The sequence below is a fragment of the Chiloscyllium plagiosum genome, unplaced genomic scaffold, assembly GCF_037043375.1.
Source record: "Chiloscyllium plagiosum isolate Xiang-an unplaced genomic scaffold, Cpla_swu_hap1 HiC_scaffold_23, whole genome shotgun sequence".
NCBI lineage: Eukaryota > Metazoa > Chordata > Chondrichthyes > Orectolobiformes > Hemiscylliidae > Chiloscyllium > Chiloscyllium plagiosum.
Window position 1 is genome coordinate 11,440,748 of NW_028270161.1, and position 27,448 is coordinate 11,468,195.

The 27,448-nt window shown below is 42.2% G+C and overlaps 1 protein-coding gene across 3 annotated transcripts in view; it reads left to right on the top strand.

The window, feature by feature from the left end:
• Positions 1-27,448, top strand: part of celf2 (cugbp, Elav-like family member 2) — a 1,014,614-nt gene that overhangs the window by 124,047 nt on the left and 863,119 nt on the right. Inside the window, exons 3-5 of one of the 3 annotated variants that reach the window (XM_043714096.2) lie at positions 1,149-1,241; positions 8,212-8,291; positions 17,812-17,865. The gene's annotated coding sequence lies outside the window, so the exon portion shown is untranslated. The remainder of the gene's footprint in view (positions 1-1,148; positions 1,242-8,211; positions 8,292-17,811; positions 17,866-27,448) is intronic. The other 2 variants (XM_043714095.2, XM_087999366.1) reach the window with 2 other exon arrangements.

A 27,448-nucleotide genomic window follows, 5' to 3' on the forward strand; every position in this document is an offset into this window, starting at 1 on the left:
TTTGAGACGCATTGTCTATTTTCTGTTCTGGAAGTGCTAAGTTATTACCTTTGCATACAAATTGTTAATTTGGAGAAGTTCAGCCCCGTTCCTGGAGGCACAAACTAACTAAGGATATGATGCTAAAATGGAATGGTTACTGAGCATTGAGGGAATGGAAAGTTGGGATAATATTGCATAATGTAATGGATGTGAAGGAGTTTAACTGTGACATTTATTGACCACCACCCAACCTAATGCATGACAAAGACGCTGGGCAAAATATCAGGCTGCTGGCAGTTCAGTTTGGAATTAGGTGGAGGATGACACTGTCTCCTGATGAACTTACAAATATCTTACCTAGCTTGTCTTACCTAAGACTTTTTGTAATATGCATATAGTTTTCACGATATAGTAAACTACCTTCAATTAGCACAGACAACAGCCTGATCAGCGGAGACTTACTTAAAGACATGACCAGTGGAGTGCCCTAAAGATCAATCCTGGGGCCTCAATTATTTACTCTCCATTTAAAAGACTTGGAGGGGGTGAGGCAGAGTGTCATGTGTCCAAATTTGTCAAGGACACCAAAATAAATGGGTGAGCATGTTGTGATCAGGACATAGGGAATCTGCAAAGGGGTCTAGATATGTTGAAAGTGTTAGCAAAAACTTGTCAGATGGAGTTCAATGTAGGAAACAAAGGCTGTGCGTTTTGGTATGAAGAATCAAAAGGCAGACTATTATTTAAATAGAGACTAAAAAATGATAGCACAGAGGGAATAGGTGATATTGTGCATACAAGTTAGTATGCAGATACAAAACGTAATTAGGATAGCAAAGGGAATTTTGTTGTTATTGATTAGGTTTGGAGTTTGAAAATAGTGATGACTTGTTGCAACAGTATAGGTTGAGAATGTGGTGCTGGAAAAGCACAGCAGGTCAGGCAGCATCTGCGGAGCAGGAGAATCGATGTTTTGGACATAAGCCCTTCATCAGGAAACGTTGATTCTTCTGCTTCTCTGATACTGCCTGACCTGCTGTGCTTTTCCAGCATCACACCCTCGACTCTGCTGTCCAACATCTGCAGACCTCACTTTCTGCAACAGTATAGGTGTTGATCAGGTCACACCTTTAGTGCTGAGTACAGTTTTGATTCCTGTATTTCAGAAAGAATGTACTGACATTGGAGGCAGTTCAAAAGAGATTCAAGAGGCTGATTTCTGGAACGAAGGGGTTGACTTCTCAAGAACAGCTAAACGGGTAAGACCTTTATTAATTAGAATTTAGAAGCATGAGGGTTGATCTAATTGAATCACACAAGATTCTGAAAGTGGAGATGTTGAGAAGATGTTTCCATTAGTGGGGAAATCTTGAATTTGGGACAGAGTTACAGAATAAGGTGTCACTTATTTAAAACCGAGATACGTAGGAATTTCTTCAGCCAGAGGGAATGTCTGATATTCTGTACCTTAGAGATTTCTGGAGGCCAGATTACTAAAAGTATTTAAAGAGAAGGTAGAATTTTGTTGGGGATTTGAGGACTGTGATGAGCTAGCATGAAAGCAGAGTGCAGATCAGCCATGATCTTTTTAAATGATGGGCAGGCTTGAGAGAGGCCTACTCCTGCTGCTATTATTATGCTCTTATGTGGCTTATTTGTGGTTCATCCACCACAAACTATGGAACAGCCCCTAAGGTTAACAAAGGAGGATTAGTAATAGTACTGTACCCCAGCCACAAGCCACCTGTGGTTGATACCCAGACATTTTAGATTTTTTTTTTAGATTAGATTAGATTACTTACAGTGTGGAAACAGGCCCTTCGGCCCAACAAGTCCACACCGACCCGCCGAAGCGCAACCCACCCATACCCCTACATCTACCCCTTTAACCTAACACTACGGGCAATTTAGCATGGCCAATTCACCTGACCCGCACATCTTTGGACTGTGGGAGGAAACCGGAGCACCCGGAGGAAACCCACGCAGACACGGGGAGAATGTGCAAACTCCACACAGTCAGTCGCCTGAGTCGGGAATTGAACCCGGGTCTACAGGCGCTGTGAGGCAGCAGTGCTAACCACTGGGCCACCGTGCCACCGTGCCTGCTTGAAGTGACATACTCATGTATATGTGGTGTGCAAGTACACGTATGTTTTATTTTCATCATATCGTAGCAGATACAAAAACAACAAATTGCCTCTAATTTAGTAAAACATTCCATGAGGCATTGCAAGGTTGTAATTAGACAGAATTTGACACTATATTGAAAAAGGAGACACTTAGAGCAAGTGACGGATTTAAAAAAACATTTTAGAGGAGGATGCACAGTTGCATAGCTTGGGTTCATGCAGATGACCAAGCTGGACCTGAGCTGGAAATGTGAGATGCTGACCCTTGATGTTAAGTTTTCATTCCCTCAGTACCAACTTTCAGCATTGATGGAAACTGTCCTTTTGCCTGCTTGAAGTGACATACTCATGTATATGTGGTGTGCAAGTACACGTATGTTTTATTTTGCAAAGAGGGAGAACTTAAGGTAATCTAGGTGAGGATCTCAAAGCAGCAGAGTCAACACCCTTCTAACGTACAACTCACTGGGTGTTAGGAGCAAGGTGCAGGTAGATCCATGCTCTTGCACACATGTTGTTGTATCACCATAGTCTTCGAGGAGAAAGTGAGGACTGCAGATGCTGGAGATCAGAGCTGAAAATGTGTTGCTGGAAAAGCGCAGCAAGTCAGGCAGCATCCAAGGAGCAAGAAAATCGACGTTTCGGGCATGAGCATGAAGAAGGGCTCATGCCCAAAACGTCGATTCTCCTGCTCCTTGGATGCTGCCTGACCTGCTGTGCTTTTCCAGCAACACATTTTCAGCAGCTATCACCATAGTCTTACCAGACCATATTAGAGGGAAGCGACTGGTGGTGATTTAACCTGAGGGCCACCAGCCCTGAGGCCAGGAAAGAGGTTGAGAAGAAAAGTCCTTCATGGTAACCTCAAACCTCACTCTGTTGGCATCACACTTCTTTGCAAACCAATGATCCAGCCAATTGAACTAACCCAGTTCCCTTGGACACTGATAGTTCTTGTATAAGACAGTGAGCCTGACAGAATCCTTTGTATAGCTTGACCCATTGACATAAATAGGACAGTCTCTTATGGGAGCTTGGCAGCCCTAGTTGACTGTTATAGTTGTTCTAGTCTGTTGGTCTTACTTCTACTCTTAACAATTATGTAACTTGTATTGTTGTGGTATTTCTAAGAAGATAGCAATGTCTCTTACCAAGTGTGACATAGTTAACTAGCCTTTAGCTGTTGTCAGGTATATATAATAATATATAATCAATGTATTACCACTCAAGTATGTGCCACAAACATATTAGTGGTTCATCATCCATCACTTAATACCAGTAGCTGCATTGACAAATATTGCAAGAAGGGGTGATGGCAGCATAGCTACCCAAAGGAGATCCAAGTAAAAACCAGCTGCAGGCATCTCTTCAATAATGGTGGCCTGGGAGCAAGAGACAAAATGCCTGCTCAAAATAAAGTTGCAATGTAAAACCAAGGAATGAGTTGCATTCTTCTTTAGAGATTATGTTTTACACAGCACAAGGCAAGCAGCTATATATAAGCACCTTAGTAGTGGAGAATCATACCATAGCTTGGAAGACACATGTATGTGTTTTGTTTGTGTGGTGATTGTAAGGAGGAGTACATCAGTAGTGTGTCCAAGTTTCCTGCCGTGACTTTGATTTTCCTGGGAGTAGTGCAGTTCAGAAGGTTGGGGTAGCTTGTTAGTAGAAAAGTAGCAATGGTGGTGCTGATGGAGGCCATTTGGCCCATAGCACTGATACCTGCCAATTAAAAGTTAGCCAACCTAGTGTCAGTTTCTAAATGTTTATTCACCGCCTTGAGAGTTTCCACACCTTTTACATAAGACGAGGATTTTTTGCCTCCATTGCAATCTCCCTTTTCAGATGATGGGTTCCCAGCATCCACCAAGGGAAAAACCTTCTCCTCATTTCTCTCTAATTCTTCTACCAGGGTGGTATGTTGATGGCAGACACAAAGCTGAGTGGGTGTGTGTGTGTTCTGAGGAAGATGTAAAGTGCATTCAGGAGGATTTGGACAGACTTAATGAAAGGGCTAGAATGTGGCAGATGGAATATAATGTAAAAAAATGTGAAGTTAACCATTTTAGTCACAGAAACAGATGTGCAGAGTATTTCTTAAATGTTGAAAGGTTGGAAAATGTAGATGTTCAAAGGGACCCAAGTGTCCTTGTCGATAAGTCACTGTCAGCTAGCATGCAGGTGCAGCAAGTTATTGAGAAGAGTTATGGATTGTTAACCTTAATTATAAGAGGATGTGAGTACAGGAGCAGTGAAGTCTTACTTTAATTGCATAAGATCTGGGCTAGACTTCACCTGGCGTACTTTGTGTAGTTTTGGACTCTTTATCTCAGGATAGGCAATACATCCCATGAATACATATTGTCAAAACTCTATGAGGAGAGATAAATCAGCTCCCATCTTTCTGTACATTTCAGTTAGTCACAATAAATACTTAAAATTATTTTTAGCACTCGGCTATATCACACTACAATAATTCACAGGACGAGTCAATATTATGGAGCCAATTACAAGGCTTTTTTGGATGAAAGAAGAATGCATTTTATTACTTCCTAACCCTGAGAAAAATTATAAAATACAACATCAAACACACAAATGCAGATACACATACAGTTTTAAAAGGGGAGAGTGTATACAAAAATACAACATCAAACACATAAACACAGATACACACACCATTTTAAAAGGGGAGAGCATTAGTAAAATACAACATTCAACACATAAACACAGATACACACACAGTTTTAAAAGAGGAGAGTATATAGTAAAATAAGAAGATAAGGAATACATATTTTAAAAGTCGTTGAAAAATCCTTCCACTGTTATAGTGGACCTAAGACCATTTAGTTCATGTCTTCAGTCCACAGCTGTATCATAGTTTGTAGAATTCCTGTAAGTTCTCTGTGAATGGCTGTTTTGTCTGATTTGTTCTATCGCCAGTCCTAGCTTTCGAAATGTTGAGAAGGAAACGAGGAGAGGGAGACATCTTTCAGTCCTTGCTGCTGCTACTCACTTTGCTCTCTTTCTCCTAACTAAATGCTGTTTTTCTGAAATAAAGTTTGTTTGTGTATCCCCATGTCAGCTTTTCAGACTGGATAATTGGCAGGATAATTTGATCTCGGTAGATAAAACTTGCAGAGAGGTGTAAATCAAAAACAGAAAATAAGTTTTTTTCTTACTTCACAACTGTCTGAGATTTGGTGTCTTTTGGTGAAATGTTAATTTTGGCTCAGACTGTCTTTATCTCCCATTCATTTCAGCCTGATCAGTTGACCACTTTGGCAATCTTAAATCCAGGTTCCTTCCTTTTGTAAACCATTTTTTCCATAATGGTCTTGGTATAAAGGTATTAAAGGTATAAAGGTATTAAAATCAGGGGTGTAAGTTGAAAACTGACAATCTATATTTTACCATTATTGTGAATAATCTTAAAAGGAACATAGAGGGACCATCACAGTGTAAAATCACTATTCAATATGGATCCCTTTCTGAACATTCCAATCTAGAATGAGCCTAAGCGAATTCTCATACACAAGAGTTTGCGTAGTCTGACTTCTGGTGTGAAGGTCTAAAGTAACGTTCCCACCTCAATGGAATGTGGCTTCAAACCCAGGTTGCATGTCCACTGTAACCACAGCTCCAGTGCAAATGAAAAACCTGCCAGTTTTACTGTTAAAGAAACCCTGAGATTTTAAAGACAGATAAGGCCACATTCAGTAAATCATTCTCTAGGATAAGCTGGTTCATTTGTACCCAATGGCACTGCATAATTGTTTCAAATTATGCTTTAAAAAATCTGTTAGTTAGTCACCTCTGATACACTTTAATATGAAGCAATGATTGCTGAGCCCAGTAGAGATCCTTTCCCTTCAGTAGGACATTTTTAAATAGCCTGTGTAATAATGGATGTGCCTGAGGGACTAGTTCACAGTCAGCGAGACAAAAAAAAATCTAACACCAAAGAAAAATGAGAAGTGTTATATTTTTTCAATGAAAAACAGCGGCTTTTCAATAGATTTTGAGGGGATGATGGCAGGACTGCCCTACCTCCAATGATAATATATCAATCTGTAAAGGCTTTTGAAATCTTCGAACAGAAGACAACAACTGTACCAGAATATAATTGTAAAAAGCTTCAGTTATGGGTTGGAAACAGAAGATTTGGGAAGCAGTGTGAAGTAAAAAAACATTCGGAATGTTTAAAGTCTGTCTGGATGCTTTAAAGGGAAACGTAACCTACTTTGGTGAGAGTGGATAATGTCAACTCGGAAAGGCCAAATGGCTTGTATAGCTTTTTTATTGTTCCTACAGTCGTTATAGTTCAGTGTCTGTTAAACTCTTATCCTTCAGACCCCAGATGGACATGTAATGACAGCTTAATGAGCTTGCCACTGACCTGATGATCCAGAAACTTAAAGTCTATGATTTAATTAACGAACCAGGTTATTTTTCATTAATCTGTTCTGAGATGTTATGCTTTCCTTTATTGGTCAGTATATTGAGTATAGGAATTGGGAGGTCATGTTGCAGCTGTACAGGACATTGATTTGGCCACTTTTGGAATATTGCATTCAATTCTGGTCTCCCTCCTATATGAAAAGAGTTGTGAAACTGAAAGGCTTCAGAAAGGATTTACAAGAACGTTGCCAGGGTTGGAGGATTTGAGCTATAGGGAGAGGCTGAATAGACTGAGACTGTTTTCCTTGGTGCTTCGGAGGCTGAAGGGTGATGTTATAGAGGTTTATAAAATCATGAGGGGCATGGATAGGATAAATACACAAAATCTTTACCCTGAAGTGGGGGAGTCCAGAATTGGAGGGCATAGGTTTAGGGTGAGAGGGGTAAGATATAAAAGAGATCTAAGGAGCAACTTTTTCACACAGGGGTTGGGGTGTGTATGAAATGAGCCGTCAGAGGAAGTGGTGGAAGCTGGTACAATTACAACATTTAAAAGGCATCTGGAACGGTATATGAATATGAAGGGTTGAGAGGGATATGGGCTGAAAATGTGTTGCTGGAAAAGCGCAGCAGGTCAGGCAGCATCCAAGGAGCAGGAGAATCGAAGTTTCGAGCATAAGCCCTTTCCTGAAGAAGGGCTCATGCCCGAAACGTCGATTCTCCTGCTCCTTGGATGCTGCCTGACCTGCTGCGCTTTTCCAGCAACACATTTTCAGCTCTGATCTCCAGCATCTGCAGTCCTCACTTTCTCCTGAGAGGGATATGGGCCAAGTGCTGACAAATGGGACGAGATTAATTTAGGATATCTGGTTGGCATGGACGGGTTGGACCGAAGGGTCTGTTTCTGTGCTGTACATCTCTATGACTCTATGTAATGACACAGCACTGAAGATGAGACTTGAACCTAGCTCAGAGGCAGGGACACTACCCCTGAAATCCATTTGGTTGAAGTTATTTAGTATCTGAAGTAGACAGTTCCTCCCTATTTTTCATTTCCTCCCGTTCATACAGTTCTTCAGTTTCAAAAAGGAGTAATTAACATTACCAGCATTAACACACTGTAGGGTACAGATCTGAGTGAGTTAATAAGCTGAAGGCTGCTTGCTGCAAGTCTTTAAAGACAAATACATCTGTGAAAATGTGGAGCCTGTGAGGAAAAGGTTAAACCATTACCTCTGGCTGCACAGTACTTGCAAGTTATTTTTCCCCCTCACTGTTAAATAGGACGTGCCGTATTGAGCCCCATTCCGATGGCATTAACCGATGCTAATGGTTTGTATGAAACTGTAGACGCTGAGGTGACAGCACAGATTGGCTGCTGGGGGTGGGGTTACAAAAAAATAAACAGGAGCCTAGGCAGGACCGAGATACCAGAGAGCAAATGTTCCAGCATGCTTTCTGCCTCCCTCTTTGCTGTCTCTGGCAGAAGCTTTTCAGGAAAGCCGCAGGTAGTCAGCACCCCATTGGGAAGGGAAGGGCGGGACAGAATGATGCAGCACTGACTTGCACTGACAGCTAAAGCAAATTACTGATGAAACCCTATTTATTTTGTGTGTGTGTGTCTGTATGTCTCCGCAGAGCAGCTGAAAGATTTCAGAGTGAGAATTCTTAACAATCTCCATTTATTTTCACTTCCCAGGACATAAACAAAAAAAACAAACAAAAAAAAGGAAGACCAATCTATTAGAGTAACATTTACTTGAACCGAAGAAGAGTCTGGTAAGACCGAATTTATTTCCTCTTTTTAAATGTTTAATTGCATTTCTATTGTCAAGATCTTTTGTCAGCTTTGTGAATCTGTTGAAAGCTGAGTGTCTCTCGTACTGTGATATTTCCGAAGACCAGGTCAGGCTTGGTAGGAGGGAGGGAAGGAGGAAGTTGGTGATGGTGGGGTGTCATTGCCATTTATCTGACCTTTGCTCCACACTCATAATAGGTGATAACTGCATCTGTGTCATTCCTGACGATGTATCTCTCAGCACTGACTTGTCAGGTCGGTGTAAAACAAGGAATAGACTTCTCATTCCCGAGGCTGAGGCTGTCTAGTCCCGGTTTTATTTACGCAGTATTTGTTTTTTTTTGACAAGTCTTTTGTTGACTTTCCGCTAAGCAGTTTGCAAAGCGGACTGATATTCATCACTTTGTTTAGAGCGGTACAGTTGTGCCTTTAAGTCACTTTGTTGGCTGTATTTGTGCGCACGTATTCTAAGGATTACACTTTCTCTCCCTCTCGTGAGCTTAGAAAACTCACTATAGCCTGGCGAAAAAAAGTGATTTTGTAACTTTGCAAACCAGTCTGCTGCCTTTTGCTACACGTCTTGAAACTTCCCCCTTTACAATGGAAAGAGTATTCAGCAGTATGTACCTCATTTCAATTTTCCAAAACATTCTTTGTAATTATTTTTAAAAAGAAAGAAACCAGGAATGTGATTCCGAGAGGGGAGACTAGGCAGCTGTAAAACAACTGCGACAGATTCATGAATATCTGTAGTTTCTAAAACCTTTATAATCTAAATCCAGGAGTATTGCGTAGTGATCAGATTATCCTCGTTTACCTGAGTTTACTGAGTCTGTAGCGAAAGCCGAACCTCAGTCTGTTGCTTGCACAAAAAAACAGAAAATACTGAAAGGACAAAATACTTTGAAATAATCCCACACACTTTGAAATAAACCTCCTTTATGGCTCTTTCCAAAGTAAACCTTGGTGGGAAAATGGTGCCGAACTACGCAATGATTTCTCAAAACTTGTTTTAAAATGCGTTCAAAATTATATCACAAAACTTCAAAAGAGAAGTCGTGTTTTTTCACAAATTATTCACGAGAAATCCTGATGTATTGGCCGGGGCAGTCAATGAAACGTGGACTGTGCACTGTGCTGTTATTTCAATCAACTGCATGTCTTTAAATATATTAATAACAAGGGCACCAGCTTAACCAGTAAACCCCAACTGGGACGGCAGGGGCAATACAAGCGAAATAAACAAGAGCCAAATATTGCTATTTCGCTGCAGATCTGGATGTGTGTGTATTTGCATTTCAGAGCGTGGGGAAGCAGTGAATGGGCTGTAGCTCACGGCTTATTCACTCTGTCATTGACTGCGCTCTCCAGCGCTCAGTGTCCGATTCACAACATTCAACACTCTCTCTCTCTCTCTGTGAGGAGGGTTCAGTTGGAAGATTCGCTTTGAATGGGCGGAAACAGTGGGCAAACCGGCCCTGACAGTCACGAATCTGACTTGCACCTGCAATTTATCCCATGGCTCTTTGACTTACACCGAAATCGATTGTGGGCTATCTCAAACTTCCAGGCACAGGTTTGATTGTGTGAATGAGTTGGGGTAGCTAATGGCATGCTTTTTAAAGAAAAAGATTCTGTTCAACCCTCCTCCCCCCCCCCCCCACACACGCACACACAAAATGTTCCAGGTATAAATCGTTCAGATACACCAGATATTAAAACGGAAAGAACTGTTGATGCTGTATTTCAGAAACAAAAGACTCTGGCAGCATCTGTAGAGAGAAAGCAAGTGTTAACTTTTCAGGAGTGACCCTCCTTCAGAACTGAGCAGCTGAGCTTTTCCAGTAATTTCTGTTTTTGCTTCAGATATATGTGCTTCAGTGTGAATCCATGTTCCTGGAGGCTGGGAGTGTATTGCAATATAGGATTGCTTATTGCAGCATTTTTTTTAAAAATCTTTTCGTGTAGCGGGATATTAACCAAGGTAATAACATCACATATACTCTCAAAATTCATATAAAGGAAGTGGTATTGTGGGTGATTGCACCCAGTCGGTAATATTACATTCAATATTGGTCAGTGTGTGATGTGGTATTATTCCCCTCGAGAGAGTGCAGCACAGAGCCAATACGGTCATGTTTGATCTTGGAAGTATAAATCATAAGGAAATGTTAAGGACATTGGGCTGGCAGTTACTGGAAAAGACGAGATATTGATGTGACCTCATAAATACTTCAGGAAAATTAAGGCAATTGATGAGTTCCCCCTGACAAATTGTTCAGACCTATGGAAACCATAGAGAAAGTCAGATTGAGAACTTAGGTAGCGATTCAGACAAGTGCATTTCAAACAGAGGGTTTAGCAGTGGGGATATTGCAGAAAACAGCCTTTATTTACGTTTTGGAAACAACAAGGGACTAACAGTTCCCTGTCAATAATGTTTCCTTTAAGGTTAGTGTGAGGGTACACGCTAACAAGGCAGTAAGATTATAAGCAGCAGGACACTAACAGGCTTCAGCTGTGACGTAGAGCTTTGGTATAGTTTACTACTGTTGTCTCAGAGCTCAGAATTCAACTGTTCTGAAATCTTCTTAGTCAGATAACTGCACTTGTTACCTCTCATGTTCCCATCCACTATCCTGCCATTCACAACTTTAATTTGCTGGTTTCCTCATTACACTGAGGCCTAAGTTTAGAAATAATGGCAACTGAGATGTGCAGGAGATTGTGACTTTGCTGCTGAGTTTTTTTTAATGCAATTGAAAGGAATTAATGGCTGTATACCTTGATACACCTCTCACGCAACTAAATAACCTCCGAGCTGATGGCAGGTTCTCTATTCCTAACTGGGGAGCATACACTATGTGCATTGAATAGTTCATAGCTAATGCCCACAAATTTTAAAGGTTGCAAGTAGAATTTGAAGTTCAAAAGGAGATCCCTTTCTCCAATTTAAAGAGCACTGTACAAGTGCAATAACCTTGTTCTTGGCCAAGTCTCTGCAAACTGCAGTAAGAATCTGGGACACCTTTAGTCAATAAAATCACTTTGCACACCTCCTAAATGTGTATACGTGTCATTTCATATAAATACGCTATAAATACAGGAAGCATACTTGTCTGTGAATGTCCCTATAAAGTTTCTTAGAATGCTCTTGCTATAGTATGAAAGCTACATAGAATTACAGAATTTTACGCAGGGAGTTGTGAATGCATGGAATGCGTTACCAGCTGTGGTGGTGGAAGCAGACATTGGGGACATTTAAGTGACTGCTGGACATGCACATGGATAGCAGTGAGTCGAGGAGTGCTTGGTTAAGTAACTATATTTTATATCAGGATTAAATCTCGGCACAACATCGTGGGCCAAAGGGCCTGTTCTGTGCTGCACTTTTCTATGTTCTAAAGTTTATAATATAGAAACAGGTAAAATAAAACAAAAAACTGGAATTATGAAACACAAACAGAAATTGCTGGAGAAATTGAGTTTGGCAGCATCTGTGGAGGGGGAAAACACTTCAGGTCCAGTGACCCTTCTTCAGAACAGAAATCGATAATTTGTCCCAACTTGTTTTTGTTGGTATTTGTGTCCCACACAACCTTGTTCCCACCTCTCTTCATCCTATCGTATCAGTATAACTTCTGTTTCTCCCTCATGTGGCTTATCAATCTGAGTTAAAGTATAAGCCACACCGATCGAAAGAGACGATCATGGGCAGAAATTTACCTCACATCAATTCCATGACTTGTTGATTGGCAGACCATCCTACAACTATTATGTGCTGCAGTTGACTACATTGGCTCATTGCAGATTCTCTGCTTGTCACTTTGGAGGAGGCCATGCCCTGCCTGCCCATCTGGCACCTTCATCATACCCTGGGCATTGCCAGGGCAGCAGGAAGAGGATCTTGGCTGCCATTGAAAGATAAACCTTAGGGTTTCCAGATAGGGAGAGATCCTAGAGCCCAGGGAGGGTGGTTTGGAGATGCCAGGCTCTGTTTGGACAGATAGGATGTGTGGAAGGAAGGGGAAGCTGGCATTTGGGGTACTGTCTCGATATACTCAGCGCACCTGCCGAATGATGCCCCCCCGCCTTGCTTCTTTCCCACCTTTTATTCATGTAGGCATTCAAAAGCGTATTGCCCACTCCCATAAAACTTTCCACGCCAGCTACATTTTGGCATGACCACTATATTGTCGGGATCAATCAAGCATTTGATGCGCTGGATTCACCCTATATCATTCTCTTAGGCATGAAGAGTGGGCAGTCAATTCCGGCACTGGCCCAGCCTCCGTATAGTGGGGTGGGTGGAAGGTAACAATTTATGACAGGGCAGAGGGTAGGTGAGATTAAATGATGAGTCAACGCCAATGGGAAACAATAATGAAATAAGTGGAGAATACTAAATTGGGTCTCGATGTGGTGTAAATCGTCACTGCGGTATGTAGGGAATGGAAGCATATGCAGTATGGGTAGGAGGAGAAGGTGTTTTATGGCTTAGATGAAATAAAGCAGGTTGACTCCAGTAGTGTGGACTACCCTACAGGCTGCGCATAAATTAGGGGCAGTACAAGAAGCAACTCACGCCTCCTCCAGTTCCAGTGCCAGTGATGAACTTCAGTGTCGGTGAACTGTCACAAATAAAACAAATGGAAGTCACAGAAAAAGCTTAGTTTTATTCATGCATTCGTTCCACCCAGGAACTTCGGCACCAATGTTTTAAGTCTAACTCTGAGATTTACTGTAATTTCTGCACTCTAACCTTAAGCAGAATCCCTTTCGGGCATGGCTAAAAATCAAATGCAGGAAAGTTGAGCACTCACAAATATCTGAGAAAGACATTGACATTTCTTTGGAATAAGTGGATTATGGAAATTCACAAGAAAATAATGTCACATATAACTTCAAAAAAATGGAAGTATAATGTAGATCATAAAACAGACAGTTCAACTATTAATATGATCAATGTGAAAGTCCAGATACATTACACTCAGCTTCAGTGATGCTGGGTGTAAATACATTGGCAATTAGTCACATTTAACAAGGTTACAAGACCCAAATTCTGGCAGTAGACTTCAATATTGAATCAATTGCTTTTAATGGACATTAATGCTGCTTTAAGTAGACCTTACAAGCTATTGATTTACTGGAGACCTCAGCTTTGGAATTCACAATTTTATTTAGAATATACGTGCGCATCTTAACTCCAACAAAACAATCAAGACATACAAGAAAAGCATCAATGGAAGTAATAGTCAGTTTAACAAACCAACAATCAAAGACAAATCATATATAGGCAGCTTGCACCAGGATCAATCAGGAAGAAGTTCTGGCACAGTATCAGCATGTCTTTAAATTGCTATTAACCCACAGTTGACAGTTAATGTATACACTTGGCCTCCAGCACACACATACCAATAGAGACACACTTCCCAGATTTAAGTGAGTCTATCATTGGTGAATGTGCCTTCACGTGAAATGCTCTAAGCTCTAGAATTCCCTCCCTAATCATCTCCAACATTTCTTTCCTCCAGCTGGAACGACAAGGGCAACAGATATGTGGCACGCCATATCTGCAAGCTCCCCTCCAAGCCACTCACCATCTCGAATTACAGATATATCGCTGAGCCTTCAGTATTACTGGATCAAAATCCTGGAACTCCCTTCCCAACAGACTGCTGGGTGATTCACCAAATGGACTGTAGCAGTTCAAGAAGGCAACTTACCCTGACCTTCTCAAGGGTGTAGGATTGGGCTAATAACAGTGGCCCACCATGCAACACTCACATCCCCACATCAACACTTTCCTTAGAATTTACCTCTCTGCTGAGGCTTTCAGTTAGCTGCCCTGATGCCTCCTTACACGAATCAATGACAAACTTTGATTGATAATGCTCCTGGGTAGGGCCTTGGGACATTGTTACTACATTTCTTGTGAAAACTTGCAATAACTTGGGGTGGACACGGTGACTCAGTGGTTAGCACTGCTGCCTCACTGCGCCAGGGACCTGGGTTCACTTCCATCCTTGGGTGATTTCTGTGTGGACTTTATACATTCTCTGTCTATGTGTGGGTTTCCTCCCACAGTCCAAAGTTGTGCTGGTTAGGGTGGATTGGCCATGCTAAATTGTCCATAGTATCCAGGGTGGTGAATTATCCATGGGGAATACAGGGTTATAAGGTAGGGGGGGTGAGCCTGGGTGGGATGCTTTTTAAGGGTAATTGTGGGCTTGTTTCTACATTGTAGGGATTTTATGGAATGACGTGTCACACTCTCCCTGATTTCTACAGCCTGCTTTGATAACAATCTCAACTGAGCCATTCTCAATTATCCTGTGTTTTGTACCTGCTTTACCATTCAACAACCTTTTCCCCTACTCTGTAAAGTGCTTGCAACAGCAGTGATATTTTTTAATAGGCTAGTTTCAGAATTGTGCATTTGCGTAGGCACAGGATTCTGAGGAGCCATTTGAAAGAAGCAGAAGGATTCTGTACTCACTATTATGGAATTACTTGTATGTATTTTTAATTGACCTTCACAAGGGAAGAGATGCCTTGTGTATCAAAATTCCCAGCTGTTGATATGATGCTGGCTTTGCAGTTTATTGACTGAAGCTAGAAACAGGAACACAGTAGACCATTCACCCTTTTGAATAAGCTCTATTATTGATCCTAACTCCATTGACCTGCCTTTATTCCATATCCTTTAATACTCTGACCTAATAAAAATCAGTGGATATCTATTGTTAGGTCCTGCTAGAGACTGGTAACTTCCATTAAGAGAAATGAATTTCTCACTGATCAGCACAGGATAATCAAATGATAACACTGTATGTTTCTAAGAATGTTATGATAACAAACAAAAATAACTGTCAACTAATCCCTATTTTATAGGGAACCAATATGCTTCTACAGTCCAGGAATGTCATTACCATGGATGTTCAATCCCTTTACATGCCCATCCCCAACCAAGATGGTCTCAGGGCTCTCCACTTCTTCCTGGAATATACTCAACAACTGAGCATCCACAGACCCTTGGAGTAGAGAGTTACAAAGAGTCACAACCCTGCAATTAAAGTAATTTCCCATTTCATTCTAAATGAATAAACATGATAGATAAGGTGAGGGCACATCCATCACCACCTTCATCCTCACACTCAACAACTTCTCTTCTAACTCCTCTCATATTCTTCAGGTCAAAGGGGTGGCCATGGATATGCACACTGGCCCCAGTTATGTCTGTCTCTTTGTGGGGTATGTGGAACATTTCCCTGTTCCAGCCTCATTCTGGCCCCCACTCACAACTTTTTCTCTGATATGTCGATGATATCATCGATGCTATTTTCCTCTCTTGTCCACAATTGGTAAAGTTCATCAATTTTGCCTCCAATTTCCACCTCTGCCTCACTTTCACCTGGTCTATCTCCCTTCCCTTCCTCGACATCTCTGTTTCCATTTCTGGGAATAGACTGGCCACTAATATCCACTGCAAGCCCAGCGATGCCCCCTTAACCTGGACTGTACATCCTCACACCCTGCTTCCTGTAAAGATTCTGTTCCATTCTCTCAGTTCCTCCGTCTCCGTCGCAAATGTTCCAATGAGGCCAACTTCGAGAAGGGAGCCTCCAACATGTCCACCTTCTTCCTCAACTGAGGATTCCCCAGCACCATTGTCGACAGGACCCTCAACCAAGTCCGACCTAACTTCTACATCCTTGCGTTCACCCCCCTCGCTTCCCTCTCCAGCAATAGGATTTCCCTGTCCTTACCTACCATCCCACCAGCATCCACATCCAGGCGATCATCAGCTGCCATTCCTGCCACCTCCAGTGAGATGCCACCACCAGACACATATTCCCCTCCTCTCCCTTGTCCACCTTCTTCAGGGACCATTCCCTCCAGGACACCCTGATCCGCTCTTCCATCACTCCCAACACCCCCAGCAGCCCCCCGGCACCATCCCCTGCAACTGCTGAAGGTGTAACACCTGTCCATTTACCCCCCCCCCCCCAGTATCCAAAGGCCCAAACACACATTTCATGTGAAGCAGCGCTTTACTTGCACTTCTCATAATCTAGTCTACTATATTCGCTGCTCACACTGTGGTCTCTCTCTACACTGGGGAAACAGCGTACGCTGGGGGATTGCTATGCAGAACATTTACATTCTCTCTGCAAAAAAGACCCTGAGCTTCCAGTTGCCTGCCACTTCTATATATTGCCCTGTTCTCTGTCCAACGTCTCTGTCTCAGGCTTGCTGCAGTGCTCCAGTGAAGCTCAGTGCAAGCTGGAAGAACAGCACCTCATTATCCACTTGGGGATCCTCCAGACTCAATATCGTGTTCAATAACTTTAGGGCCTGAAATCCCCGTGTCTTAGCTCCCTACCCCACACACCAGGCCTTATTGTCATTCTGTCATTAATATGCCATTGTGCACTACCTATTGTTAGCCACTAACAGTCTCCATTAATAGCTATTCACCCTCCCAGCCAGATCATTATCAACCCCTTTGTCTGACCAACCGTTCTTCTCTCCCTTTGGGCTCTATCCTCACCTGTTACTTCTCTTTTCCTCCACCCTATTTTCTGCATGTAAACCAACATTCTCCTCGCTACCATCAGTTCTGAGAAAGGGTCACCAGACCTGAAATGTTAATTTTGATTTATTTTCACAGATGCTGCCAGACCTGCTGAGCTTTTCCAGCAACTTCTGTTTTTGTTTCTATTGGATACATTATACTGTGCTGATCAGTTTGGTTTCAGCTTAGTTCAATTGTTTGTCTTCCAGCCTCTAATTCAGAAGGATAAGCATTCAAGCTAGGTGTTGGGCTCACAATTTAAGCTTAACTCTTTAGTAATGATTTGGAGATGCTGCTGTTGGACTGGGGTGTACAAAATTAAAAATCACACAACAGCAGGTTATTGTCCAATAGCTTTAATTGGAAGCACTAGCTTTCAGAGCAAAAAAGCTCCTTCATCAGGTGGTTGTGGCACCTGATGAAGGAGCAATACTCTGAAAGCTAGTGTGTTTCCAATTAAACCTCTATGACTCTAAACCGAAGTTCATAACTTGCTTTTTCTAGTGTTATCAGTGGTAATCAATATTCACATGACACAATGTGATGGAGAGAGGAACATTCCCTCACTGGTCTGGTCAGTCTCTGCCCCTCTGGTTCAGCAAGTCACTCATTTCTACTTCAGCAGAAGTGGGTACTGCAGATGCTGGAGATTAGAGTCAAGATTAGATTAGTCCTGATGAAGGGCTTTTACCCAAAAAATCAATTTTCCTGCTCCTCGGATGCTGCCTGACCCGATGTACTTTTCAAGCACCACTCTAATCTTGACTCATCAATGCTTGCTGTGCACAAATTGGTGCTCCTTTTGCCGAGATAATTGCTGCCACTGCGCTATGAAATAGTGCGTAAGTAAAACATTGTCAGATGCTCATGAGATACGTGATGGAGTATCATAACAATGCAAATATTTCTCTTTTCTTTCATAGGTGACACCAAGCTTGGGGTTTATAACTTGTAGGAGGAAGGGAAAATTGAGGGAGGTAAGGATTTTCATGGTTTAAGGTGCTGGAAAATGATTGGCTAGAAGACTAGAAGGTACTCCATTGTTACTTTGACGTTTAAATACAAGTGAGAACAGGGAGCTACTTACAAAAATAATAGGTAAATGGCAGATTAGATTTTAAAAACTAAGTAAGTTTTGCATGTTAAGAGATATTCACAAATGGTTGGATGTATTTTTTGCAAAATTACAAAATAAACGTATTCAATTGCTTAACAAACTCTAACATATTTTGAATGCATATGTTGTTGAAAAGTGCTTTAAGAATTCTTGCAATTGGCAAAGGTGCTACATAAATGCAGAACTTTCTTTAAGCACTCTGTGGAAACCCAATAACATGTGAGTAATGGCATTGGAGCAGAGCCAACTTTAAGTGACAATTAAACACTCAAACGCAGCCTCCATTTTTGTTTTATATGCTCATTCAATTTTTAATTAGTTTTACTCTTATTATTTTCTGATTGATCTAAAAAATTCCTCGCCCAATTTAATTCATTTTATGTCTGAACAAAGTCATTACTTACCTGACTTCTTTTTCCTGGCTTTAACCATCCTCCTTGAAACTGATTGTAAGTTCATTAAACTGGTACAGGACAGAAAGTGCCCCCTAAGAAGCACTTGGGTTCATTTTGCCATGACTTGAGCACCAGAAAAGTATAGATTCACCTGGACACATTGCAGATGTACTAAAACCTGGAAGGCTTGTCACTGAGTGAATTATCGTTTCAGCAAATTCCCAGGAGCCCAATTGTGCTTAGATTAGATCAGTTATCTCTCAGAAGAGAAAGGTTGCATGTCTCCAGTTTATTCATAAGTCTGTGTGGAATGGATTTTGGGATTGCAAAAGAATCATCTTGTAATCACTGTCTGATGCTGACTCGTGGATGAGTCATCCAGAACTTTAAACTGATGGACATAGTGTAAACTTAAGCAGGTTGTTGATTTGAACTGTGAGCACAGAAGTTGAATGCACAGGAACAATATTAATTGAACTGAAATGCAGCAGAAGTTTACCATTTCTGCCCCTGATACACTTAGAACAGTGGATATGAGGGTTGGTCCCCAACAGAAGCTGTACTGATGGAGTGCTGCACTATTCTTGATGCATGTTTCAGATGAGACTCAGGTTCCGTCTGTCCCCTAAAATGAGATGAAAAGATTCCATGGTACTATTCAAGGAAGGTTCACCACAATGTCCTTGCAAGTGTGGATCCCTCAACCAACCTCACAGAATAATTAGTCATTATAACACTGCCGTTTGCAGGGGCTTGCGGTAGTACATTGGCTTGTGCGTTTCCCACCACATAATAAGGACAAGATTTCACTGACTGTCAAGTGTTTTGTGACATCCTATAGCTGTGAAAGGAACTACATGTGGGCGGCACGATGGCACAGTGGTTAGCACTGCTGCCTCACAGCGCCAGAGACCCGGGTTCAATTCCCACCTCAGGCGACTGACTGTGTGGAGTTTGCACATTCTCCCCGTGTCTGCCTGGGTTTCCTCCGGGTGCTCCGGTTTCCTCCCACAGTCACAAAGATGTGCAGGTCAGGTGAATTGGCCATGCTAAATTGCCTGTAGTGTTAGGTAAGGGGTAAATGTAGGGGTATGGGTGGGTTGCGCTTCGGCGGGTCGGTGTGGACTTGTTGGGCCGAAGGGCCTGTTTCCACACTGTATGTAATCTAATCTAATCTAAAGTCTCTCTGTCTGTCAATGGATTCTTTGATAAATGCAGCAGGTAAATAGTGGATTGAGAATGGGATTGATAGTTCAAAGAATACAAAATCCAGCACATAAAACTGTGACAGTAACTGGAACAGTTCTAGATTGTCCAAACCAGAACCCACAAGACTGACTTTGCTTCCATTGGCTGTTTCAGTCATATCTGGAAGTGCTGTGCAGAGATCACGAGAAGGATGTAAAGATAATCCAAGAAGGAATGGAATGAGGATAAGACATGTCACCATTCCATAAATTCATCCCAGTCTGGAGGGAAAGTGAGCACTGCGATGCTGGAGAGCAAAGTCAAGAGTGTGGTACTGGAAAGGCACAGCCGGAGAATCAATGCTTCTGGCATAAGCTATTCATCCTAGTGAAGGACTTATGCCTGAAACATCGATTCTCCTGCTTCTCGAATGCTGCCTGACCTGCTGTGCTTTTCCAGCACGGCACTCCTGACACTGATCTCCAGCATCTGCAGTCCTCACTTTCTCCTTTCCCTATATAATTCTCAAAAGAGAAAAGAGTGAGGGTTTATTTTCAATTTCTGCTGCTTTAATTACAACATTTTATTCAGATGGTGTAGAATGTCAAGCAAATTCTGCATCTTAACAAAAAGAAATCCATGAGGCTATTTTTCTTTTCAGTTTTTTAGCGTTACTTTTTGGTATTAATTAAGGAGTGTAGACACAAATTTTGTGAAATAATGCCATAATTGGTTGAGAGGTTGGTCCCTTTAAGAGCTCATGATACATGCGCTGTGATCAGACACGTTTGAAGGGGTGTCAGAATGTTTAACAATGGTCCATTAACTTATAAATATGAGGTGTGCGGATGCGTTGTAGACAGGCAGGAAGCTGGAAGAACACAGCAAGCCAGGCAGTGTCAGGAGCTGCAGAATTCAACATTTCAGGTGTAACCCTCTTTCAGAACCGAAATGTTACACCCAAAACGTGGACTTCTCTACCTCCTGAGGCTGCCTGACTTCCTTGGTCTCCCAGCCTCCCGCCTGTCTACTTTGGATTCCAGCATCTGCAATTTTTTCTTGTCTCTAACCAGATATGTTTAATGTAGCTGTGTAAATTCTTCACCCATTCAGACCAGGCTATGTCACACTGATATTTCCACTTTTGGCTATGGGAAGGGTGGCATTGGAGAAGTAGGTGCAGTGTCGTACGTTGTGCTACAGTGAGGCTGTGGTACTTGGTGGTGAAGGCAAAAGACAGAGTATCAGAGCATTGCCAAGAATATTGTAGTCATTACCACCTTGTTGAATTATGACTGAAAGAGAGTCTATCTTCATTTTGCTGACTCCAGCGTGAGTTCTGAGTTGGCTCACCAACAACATCTGAGCTGAGGACCCTCCTCCAATGTCTGGCTGCCATCTATCTGTGTTGGACCCACCATTGTCAGAGTCGCCACTCTTTAGGCGCCATTTCTTCACTGCTGGGCCCACCTCGCCATTGCTCACTGCCAATGCTGAACCCAAACTCACCCCACCACAACCAGGAGTCCTCGGCTCCACTGCCAGGCCAGGCCACCATCAAGCCAAGAGTCCTGCTTCTGAGATATCACCCCGCTGGCACCGCCATCTTGAAGAGCCCTCTGCTTCTGACCGCTGGAGGGCTTTGCCACCACAGACAGCCCTAAATGCCAGGAGGATATCCTTGGTACCACCACTGCCTCCTCCGAGTGCCAGGAGGCTGCCACCACTCCCTGCGTGGCCTGCTCCATGCCACCGTAGGAAAGAAAAAAGAGCGGGAATGAAAAGGAAACAAAAGGAAAGAAAACGGATGGGAGCGGATGAGGCCCAGGCAAGAGCCTGCATGTAGCCCTGCTGCCCTGCCACTGTCTTGGTGTCATTGCTGTAGAACTGAAGGCAGTGGCTAGAAAGAAGTGTTAGCTGTAATATATTCTATCCCATTGCGGGATATTTCTGCCTGTGGTGCAGTGTTTGACTAAACATGGGTAACATGTTGAACTGCTATGAAAGGAGGAGGAAGGAACCAGGTTGGAACTTTACTGGCAAGCCTCAGGAGTACATGCCTACTGGCTTGCATCAACATGAATAGAGCTTTGTATCTGAGCAATCATGGAGCAAATTAGAGATGGATCAAAGAAAAGGGAACGCGTGGCCCCTTGGCTCTCGACAAATCTCTTAAAAGGTTTGTGCTTTAAGGAACTTATTCACTTCCTTTCTAACCCACAGTAAAGGAGCTAATTCTCCCCAGTTACATGCACTAGGAATACTGCGATGAAAAAAGTCTGAAACTCTTGCAACAAATTACTCTAATCTCCAGCCTGACTTTGTGCACTTCAGCACAATTGCTCAGGGGTGGCATTAAAGACTAATAGGTGCTTTATTTGGATGAAAGGCTCTTTTTATATCGAAGTGTTTAAGGTAAAGGCAAGAAGAAAACATCCTTGCCTTGCTGGCGATGAAGCTGAGTGTGCTGAAGAGGTGTTACTCCGGAATTATGTTTCTTTGAAGACTTCAGTTAATGCGTGTAAAAGTCATTTGAAATTAACAATTCCACTAGGGAATGCATTTGCATTCTCTCCAGAGCAAGGCCCTTGCTCTCTCCGTTTATACATAATGCAAATCAATCTAATCATAATCTATGTTCAAAGGTATGCTGTCGGGTCATGTCATGATTTCATTTACAGTCTCCTTGGAGGAAGGTGGCTGAGGTGCTTCCCCAGGTAAGGTGGGAGATCACCTGCAATGCTCAAACACTCCTTTATGGCAGAAAGCAATGCCACATGCCAGTCCTCCCAAGTAACCATAACATCTAATTTTGCCAGCATGTAGTAGGAAGTGGATACAGTGGAAATTGAGTAAACTTTTATAAAATGTGGTTCCAACAGGAAGGCAATGACTGCTACTGTCATGCACAATTTAGCAGGTATGAATCTTGAATACCCGAAGTGTCCATGTCAGCAAAAATGACAGGAGAAGAACCTGGTACAACCTCAGACCTGTATCAGCCTGGAGGGCAGATTAGATTAGATACAGATGCCTGTAGACAGGAACAAGAGAAAGACCTAGAATGGAAGATTTCTGTTTATTGTACAGGAATAATTGTAAGTTTGATTGTAGGGGTATAAAGTTTTCTGGTTTTCTGTAAGTGTCAGACAAGTATGGTACAAAGATCAGAAAGATGTGAGACACAGCTGGGAGAGAATATCAGAGAGATTTCTGTTTCGCCAGACAAAGGCTAAGGCACCAAGTTAACCTGCATGCCTGTGTCTTCCAGTGGTCTATGCAAGGAGAATTAACCACAAAAGTGGACCTCCTCCATTCTTAAAGGGTATCTAAATGTTGATAGTTTCACAACATTACCCGCCTTCACCTAAAAGATTAATTCCAATCCTGAATTTACACCAGGTGCTAACCTTCATGACAATATCAACACAGTATCAATATCAGCCAGATTTCATCATCTTGCTGAAGTTGGCTTCTCATTATCTCGTTGTGATGGCAAGATTTAAATATTGATGGAACCCTGAGAGGATCAATTCATTTGGTAACTCAGTTATTTTCCAGGTTTCCTGATGAACGGCTTATGCCCAAAACGTCGATTCTCCTGTCCTTCGGATGCTGCCTGACCTGCTGTACTTTTGCAGCACCACACTCTCGACCGCTTTACATTAAGCCAAACAACACATATATTAGTGCCAAACCACCACCTAACTGTTGTTTTGTTGCTTGTGATCATTGACAGACTATTAGAGCTGGTTGCTCTTACCTGTTCAGGTATTCCAAATTAAGCTTTGTCCCTTTTTAAAGATTTTAATTCTGTTCTGGTTAATAGTCAAGAGAGCATATTGAAAATAAAGTCCAATTCACTCATTATGGGTCACCAATGTCCTGCAGCTAAAAAAACTTGCATTTTTATAATGTATTTTACTGCCTGCAGATGTCTTACAGTCAGTAAAGTATTTTTGAAAAGTTGTTACCTTGGCAATGCAGGAAAACACAGCAACCAGTTTCTGCACAAAATGTTAATAGAATTATAGAATTCCTAGTGTGGAAGCAGGTCATTTGGCCCACTAAGTCCACACCCACCCACGCCCACCCCAATAATTCATGCATTTCCTATAGCTAACCCACCTAGCTGGCACATCCCTGGACACTATGGGTAATTTAGCACAGTCAATCCACCTAACCTGCAAATATTTCGACATGAGAGGAAAATAGAGCACTCAGAGGAAACCTACGCGGAAGAGGGAAGAATGTACAAACTCCACACAGACAGCCGCTCAAGACTGGAATTGAACATGGATCCCTGGTGCTGTGAAGCAGCAATGCTAACCACTGAGTCACCGTGCCCCCTTAATGACCAGGTAATCTCTTTGCAGGTTAACTTTGCACCTCAGCCTGAGACTGGCTATACAGGAATCTGTCTGATATTATATCCTGGCTATGCCCCACATCTGTCTGATCTCTGTACCATATTTGGCTGACACATCCAGAAAACCAGCAAACTTTATACCCCTGCAATCAAACTTACAAGATTTCCTGTAGAATAAACAGAAATCTCCCATTCTAGTGTTTCTCTTATCCTGTCTACAGGAATCCGTATCTACTCTTGCCTGCTCTCAGGTGTTGATTGAGGGATAAATATTGACAGGACATCAGGGAGATCTCCCATGCACCAAGACAGAAGAGCACTGTCAAGACCACACAAATGCAATCTCTTGGGATCTTGCTCCTTGTACTTTGACCGACCACACCAGTCAATGCAAAGGTAACCAAGAGAGAACATTGGCTAGTGTTCAGTAACCACGTGCCACATGCAACTGGAAAACTCACTACCTTCCCATCTTTGGGATCCATTACAGATTACTCCAAGATCAGAATGTCTCATCTCATTGGGCATCCTGCTTTGAGTACTACTCCACATCCAGGATGAACTGTGGGAAATGGGAACTTCAAGTTCCTTACCCTTCGTGACAAATGGCATTCACCCAAAAGGTTTGCATGCCCTCATTCCCTTCATTGTGACTGGTGACCAAACCCCCCCCCCACCCACCTATTGGTTTGTCTTTCAACACTATGGAGCAAAGTGTTGCTGTTATCATCTGCCACACGCCCATTGTCCTTCCATAAGTTTGTTCAGGCCAGTTCTGCTGCAGAGAAGCGAGACTCAACAAGTCTGCAGACCCGAATCACAACACCAATTACCTGCCAGTGTTACCGCTATAATTATGTTTTAAAGGTTTAGTGCATGTTCATGTGCGTCCTTTCAAAACTTATAGTTTGTGAATATGTATCAACAATGGTGCAGAACTTACAGTCAGGATCACTGGCACATAATAAAGTTGCAAAACTGGAGTGCTTCCATCACTCAATATAAAAACACACAGAGTTGAAGCGCTGTCATGACAATGTGTTTGTCCCCATATGCCAAGCTGAATAAAAAGTCAGTTTAAAAAGCACTGGACTTCAGAAAAGAAAGGAACTTCCATTTTCTGGCTCTTTCTCTAACAGGCTTAACAAAGTGTTTTAAAACCGTGGTGTGTGGAATTAGTAATATGAACTAATTTGTGTGAGGTAGGTAGTAACCCCATCAAAGAGAAGGCCAAATAACTTCTTAAATCAAATGTAGGAGTGAATTCCTGCAGATGCTGGAATCTGAACGGAAATCAATAAATGCTGGAGATCACTGCGGGTCAGGCATCATCCATGGAGAGAGAGTGCCAGCTAACAATTCGAGTCTAGATGTCTCTTCATCAGACCCGCTGTGAGCTCCAGAATTTGTTGTTTTCAGTCAAATGTTGCTTCATGTAGAGAGTGATAACGGCAGTGTTTGAAGTACAGAATGGCATGGCAAACAGGATTCAGCTCCAGCTCAAGAAAGCAAGCAGCAAAAATTAGACAATTGGTAGCAATTTGTACTGTACATTTTGTAATAGTTAAACATTTTCCCATTCTAACTCAGAGGAACGGGATGAAATGGGTGGGAGTGGCTGGAGAAAGATGCTCTCTTTGTCCACAATGTCAAAGGCTCGTGAGTGTAGCCATGGTTACTATGCTGTGACAATGCAATCTAGTGCACCGTATGTCAATGCACTGTCATGTTTTCGCCTATTTATTATTCTGTTTGCTTTGTAATTGGGAATGTAAAATAACAACAAACTAAAAAGTAGCAGCCCCAAATACTATAATGTAGACATAACATCAGTGTTTAGCTTGGCATATTCCCTGCTACAGTTGCCCAAGGGGTAACTATCATATCATAACCCAAAAGATAATTGAATGAAGAATTGATTTTATTGCCTGTAATAAAAAGCAGGTCTTATTACTTTTACAAATTACTTGTAATTACAATCGTCTAGAGGACAGCTGATCAATTCAGCAGGGACAAATTAAACAGGAATACACAAGACCACTTTCCTCCTGTGATTTAACTCCTTTCAGTTCATTGCTTTGGGGATGCAGAGATATGATATTAAAACCTATTAGAGAGGCAAACCAAGAGCTTTGCTTTTAGTCATCCTGGTCCGTATCACAGCTGGAAATCCATCGTCATGCTCCGCTGTTTCCAATCAAATTCCAAACGAGTGAAGTTTCTACTTGCCTGACTCCAAGCACCCGCGCACTCCCAGAATGAATGCAACCCACCTATCTGGTACCAGGGACCTAAGACTGGCAAAGTTAAAGCTGAGGCCCCCGATGAGATATAGCCAATGATTTACTTTGCCAGTAGAGGTAACCTATCCTCCTCATCCTTCCTGATCCATAGTGTCATACAGCATAGAAGCAGAGCCTTCAGTCCAACCAGTTTATGCTGACCATAATCCCATACTAAATTAGTCCCATATGCCTGTGTTTGGCCCATATGGGCGGGACAGTGGTTAGTACTGCTGCCTCACAGCGCCAGAGACTCAGGTTCAATTCCCACGTCAGGCGACTGACTGTGTGGAGTTTGCACATTCTCCCCATGTCTGCGTGGGCTTCCTCTGGGTGCTCCGGTTTCCTCCCATGGTCCATAAATGTGCAGGTCTGGTGAATTGGCCATGCTTAATTTCCCGTAGTGTTAGGTGAAGGGCTAAATGTAGGGGAATGGGTCTGGGTGGGTTGCTGTTCGAAGGGTCGGTGTGGACTTGTTGGGCCAAAGAGCCTCTTTCCACACTGTAAGTAATCTAATCTAAATATCCCTCCAAATATTTTTTTTATTTGTGTATTTATCCAAATGTCTTTTAAACATTGCAACTGTATCCAAATCCACTTCATTCTCTGGAGGGTCATTCGATACTTGAACCATTCTCTGTGTAAAAATATGCTCTCTAGTCTTGAAATCCACCATCCTAGGGAATAGACACCTGCCATTTACTTCATCTATACATCTCATTATTTTATAAACCTCTGTAAGGTCACCTCTCATTAGGTCCTATTAGTAAGTCCATCAGTTATGGACAGCATAGCATCTGTACTGAATTGCCATTGAAACTACCTTTTCCAATCTTCTAATTTGGAATTATATCTGCTGCAAAGAGTTGAAGGCAGGGGTAAGAGTTTAAAGGTTGCATACACATAAAGGGAACTTCACGTAGAACTTCAACTAATAAGGTGTTGATGCTACTTGATAAATGTCACTACATGGCATCTAGGTTAATTGTTCTTAATGTGTGAATACCATCAAAGGGTCTATTCAGCAGAAACTGACCAAAAAAATCTAAAGATGCAATGAAACTGCACAAATGGGAAATAATGAGTTACCAGAGAATTATATAAATTCAACTGCAATGTCTTGTGAGAATTTTCTGATGGTCATAAAGTACTCAGGCTTCACTCTGCTGTTGACAATGTCATCTCAATCCTTGATTGGAATTTTGCTTT